This window comes from Halichoerus grypus, chromosome 6 (assembly GCF_964656455.1).
Source record: "Halichoerus grypus chromosome 6, mHalGry1.hap1.1, whole genome shotgun sequence".
Classification (NCBI taxonomy): Eukaryota; Metazoa; Chordata; class Mammalia; order Carnivora; family Phocidae; genus Halichoerus; species Halichoerus grypus.
This window is the reverse complement of record NC_135717.1, coordinates 61,698,796-61,713,674: the sequence shown is the minus strand read 5'-3', so window position 1 is coordinate 61,713,674 and position 14,879 is coordinate 61,698,796. Positions and strand designations below refer to the sequence as shown.

At 45.7% G+C, this 14,879-nt stretch overlaps 1 long non-coding RNA gene across 2 annotated transcripts in view; it reads left to right on the top strand.

Annotated features, from left to right (window-relative positions):
* LOC118535950 (uncharacterized) overlaps positions 1–14,879 on the top strand; it is a 20,109-nt gene extending 5,230 nt beyond the window's left edge. Inside the window, exon 4 of one of the 2 annotated variants that reach the window (XR_013449013.1) lies at positions 14,496–14,879. This is a non-coding gene — a long non-coding RNA (uncharacterized LOC118535950). Of the gene's footprint in view, positions 1–11,152; positions 11,330–14,495 lie in introns of those variants that run through there. The other variant, XR_013449014.1, reaches the window with a different exon arrangement.

Here is a 14,879-nt window from a genome sequence, read left to right as displayed (position 1 = left end):
CCCGGGTATGGTAGCAGTCCAGGTGAATGCAAGGTTTGGGGAGAAAGCCTCTCTAATCACATCCTATAAATGATGCACCTCATAAAATATACTTGGAAGTTAAAGTTTTTGTGGTATTTTTTTCTGAAAATTCCCCTTGTCTTTCTCTTTCTTCCTTGATCTTGTCACCACTGGGGGAAAAAGATGAGTATCAGGGAAAAAAAAAAAAAAGGAAGGAAGAGCATTCATGTGTGTAGACAGTCTATGTGGCAGACACTATACTTAATATTTTTCATGCATTTTCTTCTTTTTTTTAAGATTTTGTTTATTTGAGAGAAAAAGAGTGAGAGAGAGCGCGAGTGGAGTGAGGAACACAGGGAGAGGCAGGCTTCCCACTGAGCAGGGAGCCCGATGCGGGACTCCATCTCAGGATGCTGGAATCATGACCTGAGCTGAAGGCAGACGCTTAACCGACTGAGCCACCCAGGCGCCCCCATGCATTATATTCTTTATGCTCACATAAATTCCTCCAAAATCAGCATCAATATTCTCATTTCACAAGGAAGACTCTAAAAACCTTGTCAGAATTCTTGCTCTAAGCATTTAGAGACTGGTGAGCTCATAGCTCTGCACCTTTAAGGAATTTTACTGGGTGCTCTAAGTACACCTGGACTTTGCATCTCAATGGCAAGAGAGAGAAAAGGATGTGAACTCAATTTTAGTGGTCCCACTGGACTGACACATACCTGTTGACCCAGTTCTGGGAGGAGCTATTCTAAATGGACTTAAATGAACCTGTTTGGACGTGGTAAATTCCCTGAACTCTGACTCTGGAAAAGGGACATGTTTCACATCTTAGAGAGGTAATATTTTTGGCTCTAGAAACTCCACTTCTAGGGATCAATTCTAAGGAAATAATTTGAAATATGTAAAAGACTGTATACAAAAGTTCCGCCATGACACTATTTACAAGTAGAAAAAGAGGAAATGACCTAAATGTTGTTCAAGTTGGTTTGTCATTTAATGATGCATTGTTAAGTAAAATACATAGTCATTAAAAATAATCATGCAAAGGGTGTGCAATTACTTTTAAAATGCATACAGGATAATGTTAAGTGAAAAACATTAAAATATAGATTTAAAGAAATATGGCCATCTACAACAAGAAATAAAAACATCAAAAACTAATTATAGAAAAAAGATTAGAAAGAAATATACCAAAGGTTAACTGTGTTTGTCTTTGGGAGAAAGAATTAAAAGCGATTTTTCCCACTTTTCTGATTGTTCTCTTTTGCTCACAAGTATGTTTTATAATGGGAAATCATAAAATAAGAAAATTTCAGATGTAATGCATTTTTAAAGGAAATCGTTTAGAATAAGAATTTTAACCTTTCTTTTTAAAAGTGTGAAATAAAGCATGCAGACAGAAAAATAGATCAAATACAGAGCTCAAAGATTTACTAAGATGAGCACCACCAAGGTGAAGAAGTAAAACATGGCCAGTGCCCCAGGAGCCCCTCTCATGTCCCCCTCTCGATCACCATCCCCTTTCAGGCCCCTCATTTCCTTCTTTTTCTTTAGAATTATGTCTCCTAAGCTTGAATCCTTAGAAACTATGATTTCATCTGCTTTTTGAGTGTTGTGTAAATGGGATCACAGAACATTACCATCTATCTGCTTTCTTTTATTCAACACTACAAAGAGAGATACATCCATGTTGTGGCATGTAGCAACATTCATGCATTGCTGTATAGTATTCCATTATAGGAACATCCCACTCTTTATGTAGCATTTCCCCATGGATGTTTCCAGTTTGGGCCATTATGAACGATGCTATGAGCATTCTTCCACATGTCGCTTAGTGCACATGTGCAGACATTTCTTTGAGTATAAACCTAGAAGTGTAATTTCTGGGTGATAGGGTATGCATGTCTTTAACTTCAGTAGATAGCTAATGCCAAACTGTTTTCAACCGGGGATCTAATAGTTTACACTCCCATAAACCAGAAGCATGTGCTTTAACTAGTTTTGTAATGTGAGTCTATGGCCAAAAAAGAAGATTGTAGAGGATTTGTTTTTCAGCCCCTTTGTTTCCCTGGGGACAGACGGAGGGGAGTTTCAGTATCAGATTATGGAGTCCCCAAGGCTCACAATGGATATCACCATTGCTGTACACTTTTGACAGATCAGAATCCAAGCTGACTTTGAAGTGAATCTACCAATACAGTGAAAAACCCCGCCACCTAGGGAGCTGAGAGGTACCCAGAAACTCAACAGTTGCGTTAACAGAGTTAGATACTGAGGAGTAAATGGATCACACAAATGAAATATTTTCAGTAGTTCTCAATCTGAGGCCTTTAGGAAGACGTAGAGGTGGTAATGGGGCTTCACCAAGTATTTTAAATATTAAGTCAAAATTAGAAAAATCAAACATTTACTGAAGATTGAATTTCTAAAGCTTCCTGGCTTCGTTTTTGCCTGGAATGCTATGAATCATTTCGAGCTCGGGCCATTTCAGGCTAATCACAAGCTTTGGTTGGAAGTTATATGTATCTCTGATGAATAAAAATAGAAAAGAATAATCTTTTAAACGTTGGGGTTCATAGGGTCCGTGGTGATGATGAGGTTGGCACGCACTGAAGGGTTTATGAGGAAGATATGGGTGCTCTTGGCCACCCCTGAACACGCCCATAACTGCCGGCTCCAATAACTCCTTCTTGGCCACTCTGTACTTCTAGGGCAGGCTCTCACTGGGTTCCCATGTGTGATGACACTTTCACCCATATTTGTGGGGCATAGGGACTTAGTATTCAACGAGCCTGTTACACCAGGATGAAAGAATGAATCGTGGAGATGACACGTGCCACATCCCTGAGAAATACACCTTGGGAAGCAGAATGGGGGTCACCAGATGATGAGCAGAAAGACCCTGTATTCATTTTCTATGGTTTCCGTAGCAAATTACCACAAATTTGGTGGCTTAAAACCGTACAAATGTATTGTCTCGCTGTCTATAGGTTGAAAGTCTGACACAGGTCTCACTGGACTAATATCAGCAGGGATGTGTTCCTTTCTGGAAGCTCTAGGGGAGAATCTCTTGCCTTGCTTTGTCCAGCTTTTGGGGGCTGCCCACATTCCTTGGTGTGCTGCCCTCCTTCCTCCATCTGCAAAGCCATGACCTTGCATCTCTCTGACCATTTTTCCCTGTAGCCACACCTCCTTCTGCCTCTCTTCTTCTGCCTCCCTCTTCCACTTTTAAGAATGCTGTGGTCACTTAGAGCCCACCAGTGTCATGCTGGATAATCTGTTTTTCGATCAGCTGATTGGCAACCCTAATTCCATCGGCACCCTTAATATCCCTTTGCTGTGGAACCTAGCATAATCACATGTCCCAGGGGCTGGCGGTGGGTCCACTATTCCGCCTCCCTCAGACCTTCTGAAACAGAATGGTTGATGAGTGTGCCATGGGGCGGCACAGGGGGAGGGGGCCCTGAGTGGAAATGGAGAAGTGTGCAAATGGCTGTCTCCCTGCTTCCTCCTGGTGAGGCAGAGTGCCTGGAAGGTGAGCAGACTCTGTAGACGATGTGACTGTGCATCGCGATCCTGGAAGTGACATCCTGGCATTTACTGAAGCATCCCTGTCCACTTTCTGGGGATTTTCAGGCCACCGCTTGGCTTGTTACAGAGACACCTGCTGGGCTGAGTGGTGGTATGGTTGAATTCACCTTCCCTGGCATCTCTGGAGACCTCTGGTTGGAATGTTGCTCCGAGGGGTGGAGGGACTAGGAATGCCAGATGGAGGGACAAACACACTAGAAATCAACAGGGTCTTAGCAGCCAACAGTGACACCTCTATGAGTCAGATATCAGGTGTAAGAACTTTATATGCATTGTCTTCGTCTTTGCAGAAGTAGCTATGATTGATTACTACACCTGAGTTGAGAAAAAGAGCCATGTAGCCCATGTCTGTGGCTATTACAACCCTGCAGTCATGACCAAGCAGGGACGGCCAGGAAGAAGAGCAGGGAACATCCAGGTTTTTTTTTTTTCTCTCGTGAATCCTTGTCATTCTGAAGGAGGTTGCTTTTTGGTTGAGCTTTCTCAGCTTTTGCTAAGCGACACTGAGCACGCTTGGCTGTCTGTACCTTCTCCATGCCAGCCTGGCGAAGGGAAGCAAGAAGTCATTACATCTCTAACTGAGCACATTAAAAATGCCAGTTCCCAGGATTGGATGGCAGACTTGCCCTCAGTGCCACCTGGCCCCTTTGAGGCTGCAGGGATGCTAAGAGGGGCGGGGGCCGGGGGTGGCCAAGGGATTTAGGTCTCCTTTGTCTCCAGACTGTCTTGTTTGGGTGGGGCTGCATCTGTTCTGGGGGATGGCTGTCCTGTAATGAGGCCTATGGCATGGTGGTCTCTGCTCCCTGGCCTCGTTGGCATGGGACCAGCCTTTCTTACATGGGTGTGAGCCTCCTGCCCTCTTTATGGAGAAGGCTGGTCAGAACTGTTGAGACTGGGTTTCTAGACTGTCATTCTGACTCTGCTTTATTTACCACTGTGGTTCTCGGTGATCTCTCCTCTGGAACTCCTACACGACAAAAGTAAGATGCCTTGCTGCCACCCACCCCAGTATCTGAGTTTCTTCTGTTTCATGTTTCAGATGATTTCCTGTGTGTTATTGTTACCTTCCAAGGAATTTTCTAGAAGGCAAATTCCATTCTTATTTTCTCTGTCTCTTCTTTCATTCACACCAGTGCTGAGACATACAAGGTACATAAATAACTGCTGGTTTATTTATTTTTCTGGCTGGATTATAGCAGAAATTAAGCTATTTGAGTGGACTTCTGACATATGTGGACTTCTGGTAGAAATAATAGAAAGGTCAGTAACTTCTGAGCAACACATACCAAATAAAATGCTGCTTTATTGAAAATGATTTTCCATTACCTACATTTTATCCCCTAAAACCAAGATTCATGTCAGAAAATTCGTTTTGCTGTTGTGTCGGTAAATCTTTTATATCTTGAAAATGTGATATGTTTTCTCCTTCCTAAAAAATGGGGACTATGTAAGTAATTTTGTTTTCCTTCTGCCAGAGAGCTCAAAGGTACATTGGAAACATGAAATTATGCCAGAGAGCTCAAAGGTACATTGGAAACATGAAATTAAGTCCTCAATGTGGCTCAAACTTTCCATTCTGTCTTCAGATTATTTTGGGGGGACAGGTGGAGTACAAATGAAGAAAAGTCAGGCTGACATTTTGGGAAGAAGAGAGAGCGAGAGACGACTTATTTACTGATAAGAAAGCATAATTGGGAGATATTTTTAAAATATTACACCTGTTCTAATTTTGATTTTCCTCTTGCAAACCCAGTTGATTCCCGACTCACCGCCCACGCTCCCCCCCCTTCCTTTTTCATTAGGAAGCCTAGCAATAGGGCTGCCAACAGCCCCAAACTGTGAGACTTGCCCCTTCAGATCTGTGCAGCCCGTCCTCACTCAGACCCTGAGTGACAACGAGGGACACCAGCAAGACCCCTTGGACATCAAAGCCTTGGGAGTAACTGCTGTTGAGACTTAGTTTTTCATGTGCAATTTTCCTGATAGTGAATTTAGAACTAAACGACGTCTTTGTTGACCACGTTTTCCAGAGGACCCTATGCCTTAAAGCTCTGAACAGCCACCGAAAGTTCCGTTGGGTGGGGATCCCCTTCAGCTCAGCATATTTAACTCTCCTGGCAGCTCTGTCCTGCTGTTTGTTCATAATGAACTTGGGAGCTGCTGAAATTTTGACCCCCTTTCCCTGGGGTCACTGTCAAGCTGTGTCTCCCCCACGCGGCACTGGTGCAGCGGGTTTTCAGAGTCTAGGAGCTGGATGTTACTTGGAGCCATGATGAATTTCATCTTGTTAGTGGGAGCCCTTTGTTCTAGCTGCTTCTGATTGCTAACAGCTTATTGAGGAATCATGAACATTCCATAGACACGGCACCTATTTCAAGTTTACAGTTCAGTGGTGTTTAGTATACAGATCTCCCTCAACTTACAGTGGGGTTACATCTCAATAGACCCATTATAAGTTGAAAATATTGTCGGTCGGGAATGCATTTAATACACCTAACACCATAGCTTCGCCTAGTCGACCTCACATGGGCTCAGAATACATACATTAGCCTACAGTTGGGCAAAATCATCGAATACAAAGCCTATTTTATAACCCAGTGTTGAATATCTCATGTAATTTATTGGATACTCTGCTGAAAGTGAGAAACAAAATGGCCGGTGCAGAATGGTTGTGGCTCCTGATCGCATGGCTCACAGGGCTGCAGCTTGCTGCCCAGCATCACGGGAGAGGATCACACTGTCTACCGTCAGCCTAGTGAAAAAAATCAAGATTCGAAAATCAAAGTGCGGTTTCTACTGAATGTGTATCGCATTCCCACCATCATTAAGTCCAAAAATTGTAAGTTGAGCCGTCCTAAGTCAGGGACCGTCTGTATTTGGTGTACTTACCATATACCATATCCATCACGACAGTCAGTTCTAGAACATTTCCATTATCCCCCAAAACAACCTAGACCCCTTAGCTCTCACCCTCCAGCTTCCCCATCATCCAGCTCTAGGCTACCACGAATCTGCTCTCTGTCCCTACAGATTTCCCTGGTCTGGACATGCCATATAATCGGAATTGTGCAGTATGTGGTCCAGCGTGACTAGCTTCTTTGCCTTAGCATCATGTTTCTGAGGTTCGTGCATGTTGTCGGCATGTCACTGCTTTACTCCTTCCCCCCCCCCAGATAATATTCCATTATACAGGTATCACACATCAGTGGATGGACATTTGGGTTGTTTTCACATTTTGGCCATGATGAGCAATCCTGCTGTGAACGTTTGTGTATAAGTTTTTGTGTAGACATATGTCCTTATTTCTCTTGGATGTATACTGAGGTAGAATATGGTAACCCTGTGTCAGACTGTGTTCCAAAGTGACTGCTCCGTATTACCTTGCCGACAGCAGGGTATGAGGCTCCCAGTTTCCCCACGTCCTCCCCAACGCTTGCTATTATCCATCTTTTAATACAGCTGTCTGAGTGGATATGGAGCGAGGTATCTTATATGGGTTTTGATTTGCCTGTACCTGGTTGTTCATGAGGTGGAACACTTTGCATGTGCTTATTGGTCATTTGTACATCTTCTTGGGAAAAATAGCTCTTCAGATTGCCAAATTTTAAAAGCGGGGTTCTTTGTCTTTTTATACGGGAGCTGTAATAATTCTTTTCATATTCTAGACACAAGGCCCTTCTCAGATATATAATTTGCAAAGGTTTTTCTCCCATTCCATGGGTTTTCTTTTCACTTTCCTGAGGGTGTCTTCAGAAACACAACAGTTTTTAATTTTGATGATGCCCAGTTTTTCTATTTTTTAAAGATTTTATTTATTTATTAATTTGACAGAAAGAGAGAGTGCACAAGCAGGGGGAGTGACAGACAGAGGGAGAAGCAGGCTCCCCACTGAGCAAGGAGGCCGACTCGGGACTGGATCCCAGGACCCTGGGATGATGACCTGAGCCGAAGGCAGATGCTCAACCGACTGAACCGCCAAGGTGCCCTCTAGTTTTTTTTTTCTTTTGTTGCTTATGGTTTTGGTGTCATGGCTAAGCATCCATAGCCTCCAGTTATGAATTTTTTAAAACTCCTCATCTGTCATTCAATATGTATATATTTCTCTTCCATGTACTATTATCTTCTACTTTAATGAGCAGACGGTGTCTGTCCTTATGAAAGTGAATGTTGGCTGGCACAGGCTTGAGCACTGAGCGGGGTGGAGAGAGCAAACTCCTCATCAAGATCCCCCTTGCCTTCCTCCACGGTAATGGACTGGGAGCCGTGTGCTCGGCTGCCCCGTGAGACCTCATTTCCCGGCTGTTACATGTGGCTCTGCGACCAAGTTCTCCCCAAAGCTGGGGCACCTGAGACAGGGGAGTGTGCCTCCCCCGTGCTCTCTTCCACCTTCCTGCTGGGTGTGACCTGCACGCAGTGTGGCCACGCCCCAGCCACAGAGAGGACAAGGCCCTTGGGCGCAGCAGGGCCACAGGACGGAAGAGCCCCGGGCCCTGGATGACCACATGGGTAGAGTTGCCCACTGGCCCGGAACGCTCACTCCAGACTATTACAGGAGTCAGAAACCAGTGGTTTTCTTCTCTTCCAGCCACTGTATTTCTTTTGAAGGGAGGGGATCTCATTATAGCAGTGTAGCCTTGGGCCCCACCTAAGGCTGACGGTAAGTTGCATGTTGCTCTACTCCAGGTGTTTTGCAATTGTGAGCTTAATGTGTGGGCAGTAAGCAGGGAAGGATCTGCAAAGCCCCCCTCTCTCTAATTCCCGGCTGCTGCTGTTCGTGGGACTGTGGCTGAGCGTGCTGGCTCTGGCATCGGCCTTCTGGATTCAAACCCCAGTTTATACCACTTAGGACCCTGGGAAAATTACTTAATCCTTATCAATCACCTCAGTTTTCTCAATTTTAAAATGCAGATAATAGTAGTACCCATGGGGCGCCTGGGTGGCTCAGTCGGTTAAGTGTCTGTCTGGCTCAGGTCATGATCCTGGGGGCCTGGGATGGAGGCCCACTTCGGGGGGGTCCCTGCTCAGTGGGGAACCTGTTCCTCCCTCCCACTTGTGCTCTCTCTTTTTCTCTCTCCCTCTCTCGCTGTCTCTTGATAGCTCTCTCTCTCTCTCAAGTAAATAAATAAAATCTTAAAAAAATAGCAGTACCTATTTCATAAGTTATTTCTGGAGATTAAATGAGTTAACATGTATCTAATGCTTAGAGCCAGGCTAGCACATAGTAAATACCCGTTTTCTCTTCTTTCTTATTTTACACTCTGTTCGTAAAGATGTTATATATTCCACAAACACTAAGTCCTAGGATGTGCCTTGCACTCTGCTGGGTTCTGAGGCTACAGAGAAAATCAAGACCAGATTCTTTCCTCAAGATGCTGACGGCTTTGTAAGGAAGTCAGATTTAAATAACTACATAATGGAATTGGAGCTGTAATATGTAACAGTGTGTGGGGTCTCAGAAGAAGGACCCATTAGCCCCAGGCTGTGGATAGAAAGGTGAGGTTGGGTATCAATAAGGGAGTCTATTTTAAAAGAACTCGGCTGGCATTCAGATACCCCATTTCCCCAGCAGTTCCTGGCATGCTGAGTGCCTGGTCACGGGCAATGCCAACGGGAGAAAGCTGTTGATCTCAACGGATAGTCTCCTAGGTCTGAAGCAGGACAGATGCAGGAAAGATGCATTTGTCTATGCAGTTCCTAATGCAGAGCTAAGAAGAAAAATTCATGGTCAAGTCCTCTCTAAAACAGATGCTTAAATAGTCAATAATATTGTAATCACATTTATGGTGACAGATGGTTACACTTACTGCGGTGAGAGCATAGTGTAATGTACAGAATTGTCAAATATCTCTGTCCTACTCTAATGAAACAAATGCAATACTGTATTCCAACTGTACTTCAATAATAATAATAATAATAATAATAATAATAATAATAATAATAACAATAAAACAGGGGCACCTGGGTGGCTCAGTCGTTAAGCGTCTGCCTTCGGCTCAGGTCATGGTCCCAGGGTCCTGGGATGGAGTCCCATATCGGGCTCCCTGCTCAGCAAGGAGTCTGCTTCTCCCTCTGACTGTCCCCCTTCTCATGCGCTCTCTCTCTCTCATTTTCTCTCTCTCAAATAAATAAAAATCTTAAAAAAAAAAAAGATTATTTGTGGGCACCTGGGTAGCTCAGTCATTAGGCGTCTGCCTTCTGCTCAGGTCATGATCTCAGGGTCCTGGGATCGAGCCCCACGTCGGGATCCCTGCTCGGCGGGAAGCCTGCTTCTCCCTCTCCCGCTCCTCCTGCTTGTGTTCCCTCTCTCGCTGTATCTCTCTCTGTCAAATAAATAAATAAAATCTTTAAAAAATAATAATAATAATAACAATAAAACAGATGCATAAAATGCTGTTAGTTGAGAATATATGAAAAGTGATCAACTCAGTTGGGTAAATTGTTTATAATCATAAATCATTCTCCATCCACCCTCAACTCCTAGCCCACCAATATACTTGACTGAATTTATTCCTCACTATGCATCCACAATTTAATTTTCTTCCTAAGGCAAGATTTCTTCAATGATTCTACTCCTTATTAAGAGGGCAGAGAATCTTCACACTGTTAAATGCTTTACTGCAGCAGACTTATTTTTTTGTTTAAAGTGAGTTGTTAAGCAATAAAATACAGAATATGCATTTCTAGTGCTAGGATTACTTCTGAGTTTTTATTTTTTTTTAAATTTTTTATTGTTATGTTAATCCCCATACATTACATCATTAGTTTTAGATATAGTGTTCCATGATTCATTGTTTGTGCATACTTCTGAGTTTTTAAATCTCCGGGGAGGGGAAGCGAAGGGGAGGAAGGAGGGTATGTCGATGAATGTTACCAAAGCCTTTTCCCAGAGAGGAACCCTGCAGTGAATGGTTCTAAAGCAGTCATTTGGCTCCCTCTAGTGGGCTTTCATAGAATTGCTTATTCCCTCGCGTGTAGTGGGTCACACATAAACGCACACTTGCGTGGGAAATGGAAATATACAACGACCCAGTCTGTTAACCTAAACTCTTAGCTCTGTTCCAAGGGTGGGGGGACCTGGCTAAGGACTTTAGGTCAATCTAGGCAGACCTAGGGATTAAGTGGAGAGATAAAGTTGATTAAGCTCTATTCCACCCAAAAGGGCTTTGACATTTTGGCAATATTCATTTGTTAATTTTTTAGCCACCAATTACCACCCCCCCACACACACACACCCAATGCCCTAGTCTACAGCAAAACAAAACAAAACAAACACTAAATATATCTCAGGGTCTTGCCTACCCCCTCCAAAAAAAAAAAAACCCCAAACTGTTGGACGCTTGTAAAGGTAAGGGGCGCCCTCTATTGGCATGGAGAAGTCCCACACGTGAGATTTTTTTTCCCCCTTCATTTGGAATTCTCAGTGTCTATGCCTGCACTAGGCTATGTTTCTGAGCCTTTAAGAGTTACAAGACCCCCCTTCCCAATCACACACGATATTAGTTGCACATTTCTAATTGTAACTATTTTTTTCTAATTTCTAATCTTTTTATTTAAGGATTTTATTTGACAGAGAGAGAGACACAGCGAGAGCAGGAACACAAGCAGGGGGAGTGGGAGAGGGAGAAGCAGACTCCCCGCGGAGCAGGGAGCCCGATGTGGGGCTCGATTCCAGGACACTGAGATCATGACCTGAGCCGAAGGCAGACGCTTAACGACTGAGCCACCCAGGCGCCCGTCTAATTTCTAATCTTTTATCTAATAAAAGATACTTCATTACCATTAAGATCAATGATGCCAAGGCACAATTTGCATTCTATTAACCGCGTGCACATGTGTGTATATGTGTGTATGTGTACACATACACTTTCTAAACCACGCACAATTTCTAAATTACAGCTGGTCAGGGGGATGTGGATCACAGAGGTTTGCCCTTGCAGTGGAAGCAGACAGATGAGGGGCATCCCAGCTCAGCTCTGCCCAGACTCAGGGCACCCTGGCTCTCTAAGGCCCAGAGGTCCTGCCTCCAGAGCACAAAAGCAGGCCCAGTAAATAGACCCAGTAAGATGCCATGCACCTACTGCGTATTTCCTTCTACCTGTGGGGTCAGCTGAACTCCCTCCTCAGCCTCCAGAACTCCACCTTGCCCCCCTTGATCCGCCTGCCTTTTTATGATGGTGCATTATTAGATGGGCCCACTGTGCCTGGAGCTGATCATGATGGCAGCATCATGGGATGCTGGGGAAGGGGCGTCAGCCTTTGAAGGCTGTCCACAGACCTTGGCTTCTGTCCACCGACCGAGAGGGCACCAGGGGCTAGTTTCTCACAGGCGAGTCTCCTCTAACCCGACTGCACACAGAGGGGGGCTCACAGCAGCTCCAGGTGACCTCGCAGGGGGACCTCCTAAACCAACTAGCTCTGGCTTACTTACCCTCTTCGGTTTAAAAAAAAAAAAAGGTTTGAAGCACCTCCTATGCACCGGCCTGGACACTGTGGGAATTGAAACGTCAGTCACATCCAGCCCTGGCCTGGGTCTCTCTCTCTGTGTCCTTGTTTTCTTCTCTCCTATCATCCGGCACAAGGCCCCGCACACTGCGAGTCTGCAATGCTGAGAACACAGACATATAAGGAAGATGGGGTTAGTTCGGGGAGGGGCTGCGGACGAACGGGATGGGGGTGGGGGTGCCCCCTCGTCCAGGGGCTGGTTCGCGTCATACACAGTGCCCTGCCACCACCTAATCGGGAATTCCTGGCTGGCTCAGTCGCTAGAGCATGTGACTCTTATCTCTGGGTCATGAGTCCAAGCCCCATTTTGCATGTAGAGCTTACCTAAAAAAAGAAAAAAAAATGTATCTAACTGGGAGTTCCCCTAATCAGCCCGTCCAGGCTTCCCTGCCACACCTTCCCCTTGCTCCTTTCTGGCTCCATCCAGCCCAATCAAGCAGACGGATAATTCTCATCTTGCCTTTTTTGGGTTCTTTCTGGTTTGGGACTGTGTTGGGACTGCTCTGACCTTCTTGTGTATGTCTTTTGGTGCAAATAAAGGTAAATGTGGTTAGACATTTATCCAGGAGTGGAACTGGTAGGTCATAGGATGTGGGTATGTTCAGCTTTAGTGGATATTACTTGTTCTGGTGACCTATGGCTGCTGAACAATGTTAAACCGACTTTAGTGGTTTACAAAACCGCTATTTCATTGTTTCTATTTTTGGGGGGCCACGAATTCAGGCAGGCTTGGAGGGGCAGTTCTCTCCATGTGACGTTGACTAAGGTCAGGTAGGTGCAACCACTGCATGGTCTGGAGGGACCCAGATGGCTTCACCCACTTGGCTGGTGCCTCGGGGGCGGGGGGGACAGCTGCACGGCTGGGCTCGCGGGGACTGTCGAGACCCTCAGTGGGGCCTCTCCAGCATGGCAGTCTCAGGGGTGGCATGGCCTCTGTGGCTGCTGACATCCCCCAGAGCGAGTCTTCAAGAAGACCGAGGCGCACGTCTTCTGATCAAGCCTCCGGCGTTATGTGACGTCGCCTCTGCCACAATCCACAGGTCACACTTGTCACCGAGTCCAGCTCAGAGTCACGGGAGGGAGAATCAGAACCTCTCTGCATGGGAGAGGGAACAGAGGATTTTTTCCTGCACTGCCCAGTACTTTCCCAAAGCCTGGTCACATGTGTCTGGAAGCTTCCTTCCTCCCCCTCACCAGCTACAGGGCAGAGGTGCCGGAAGCCGGCTCAGTCTCTACAGGAAGAAAATTTGAGGCCATGGACTTAGCTGCCTTAGCTTCCTGCTCCCTGGAGACAAGCTTCTCATCCGACGGTCACCTGACTCCTTCCCTCCTCCTCACCAGGGTCAGCCTCTGCCCCCGACCTCTGCGTCGCTGTCTGCTCTGGCCTCCCCAGGACTGGGCCCCAGCGCCATGGCCACCTGCCCTCCGTTTTCAAGCTTCCCAACTCTGGCTTGGGATGCAACTCTCAACTGGACTAGCTTAGAAACTATTGCAAACTTAGTGTGGGCACATAAAACATGTTGGCTTTTTAATGTATTTTTAGCAATCACTCTGAAGTTGCTTTCGAATCCAGAGAGTTTTTTAATGAAACAATTAGATAAATACATACATAAATAAATATACATACATATATACACACATATATATAATAGAATCTATACATGAAATCGATTATATATATATATATATACACACACATTTTTTATATGTACGTGTTCTTTTTTCTTCTAGAAGGGTCCTGAAAGGGAGAGACTTTCTCAGCTTAATCAAAATAAGAGTCCCAGCACTTGTCATTATTATGACTACGGGGAAAGGCACTGACAGGGACTGAGATGTCTAGTGGTTTAGAAAGTTTTAGAATATCTTCCTAGATATCGTAGACGTAGGATTGAGAAGAATCTCCAGAAATCTCATTAGTTATATTCCTATGTTTGGATAATCTTGATACCCAAGATTTACCCTGAGAGGAAAACGGTATTTATTGCCTTTTAGAAATGTCCCTGTCTTCTGCTTCAGTGACGCAAGCCCAAGACTTACTCCGGGAGGGAACAGAGAAAGAAAAGGGGCGGGAGAGTAAAGACCTCCAGCTGCGGTTCTGTGTGTCCAGGCTGTGGCAGTGTCCCCTGCGGCCCCCTGCCTGTCGCCCCTGTTGTCTGGCCTGGCCCAGGCCGAGCAGCCACGAGGTGAGGTGGCCCCAGCCTGCTCCGGGTGAGATAACAAATCACGGGAACAGCGACAAGATGTTTGGGGTCATGAAGGGTTACATGCTGCCCAGCAACTTGCATATCTTAGCCCATGCCCACCCTCCACCCCCCGGGGGTTCTCTGACAGACAATTAGAGCTTTTGATTTATTAGTAGCCACAGTCACTGATCAGGCCCCCCTGTTTCCTGGCAGTGAGCAGAACACAGAGCTTTGTGCCTCCCCTGCGCTGGCATCCCCGGCTTGGCGACGAGGTGCTCGGAACTGCAGGTTAGCACCTACCTTGCAGTGCCCTGGAGCCGATCTGCAGCCCCAGGGTGTCTGTGGGGCCATCCCTTGGGAGAACCATCCTGGGACTCCATGGAAGGAGCACGTGGACGGAATGAGACTTCACGGATTCTTGGCCTTCCGGCTTTCCTCTCGTGACTCGGCTGGAGGCGCCCGAGAAAGCACCCGGGGGCCACCCTCTCCTGGTGTTTCCACAAATTGATCTGACAGCAGCACACTGTGCAACCTCGGGCCAATCGCTAATTCCTCCGAGCTTCACTTTCTCCATCTGGGCAAATCAGACGTGGCTAT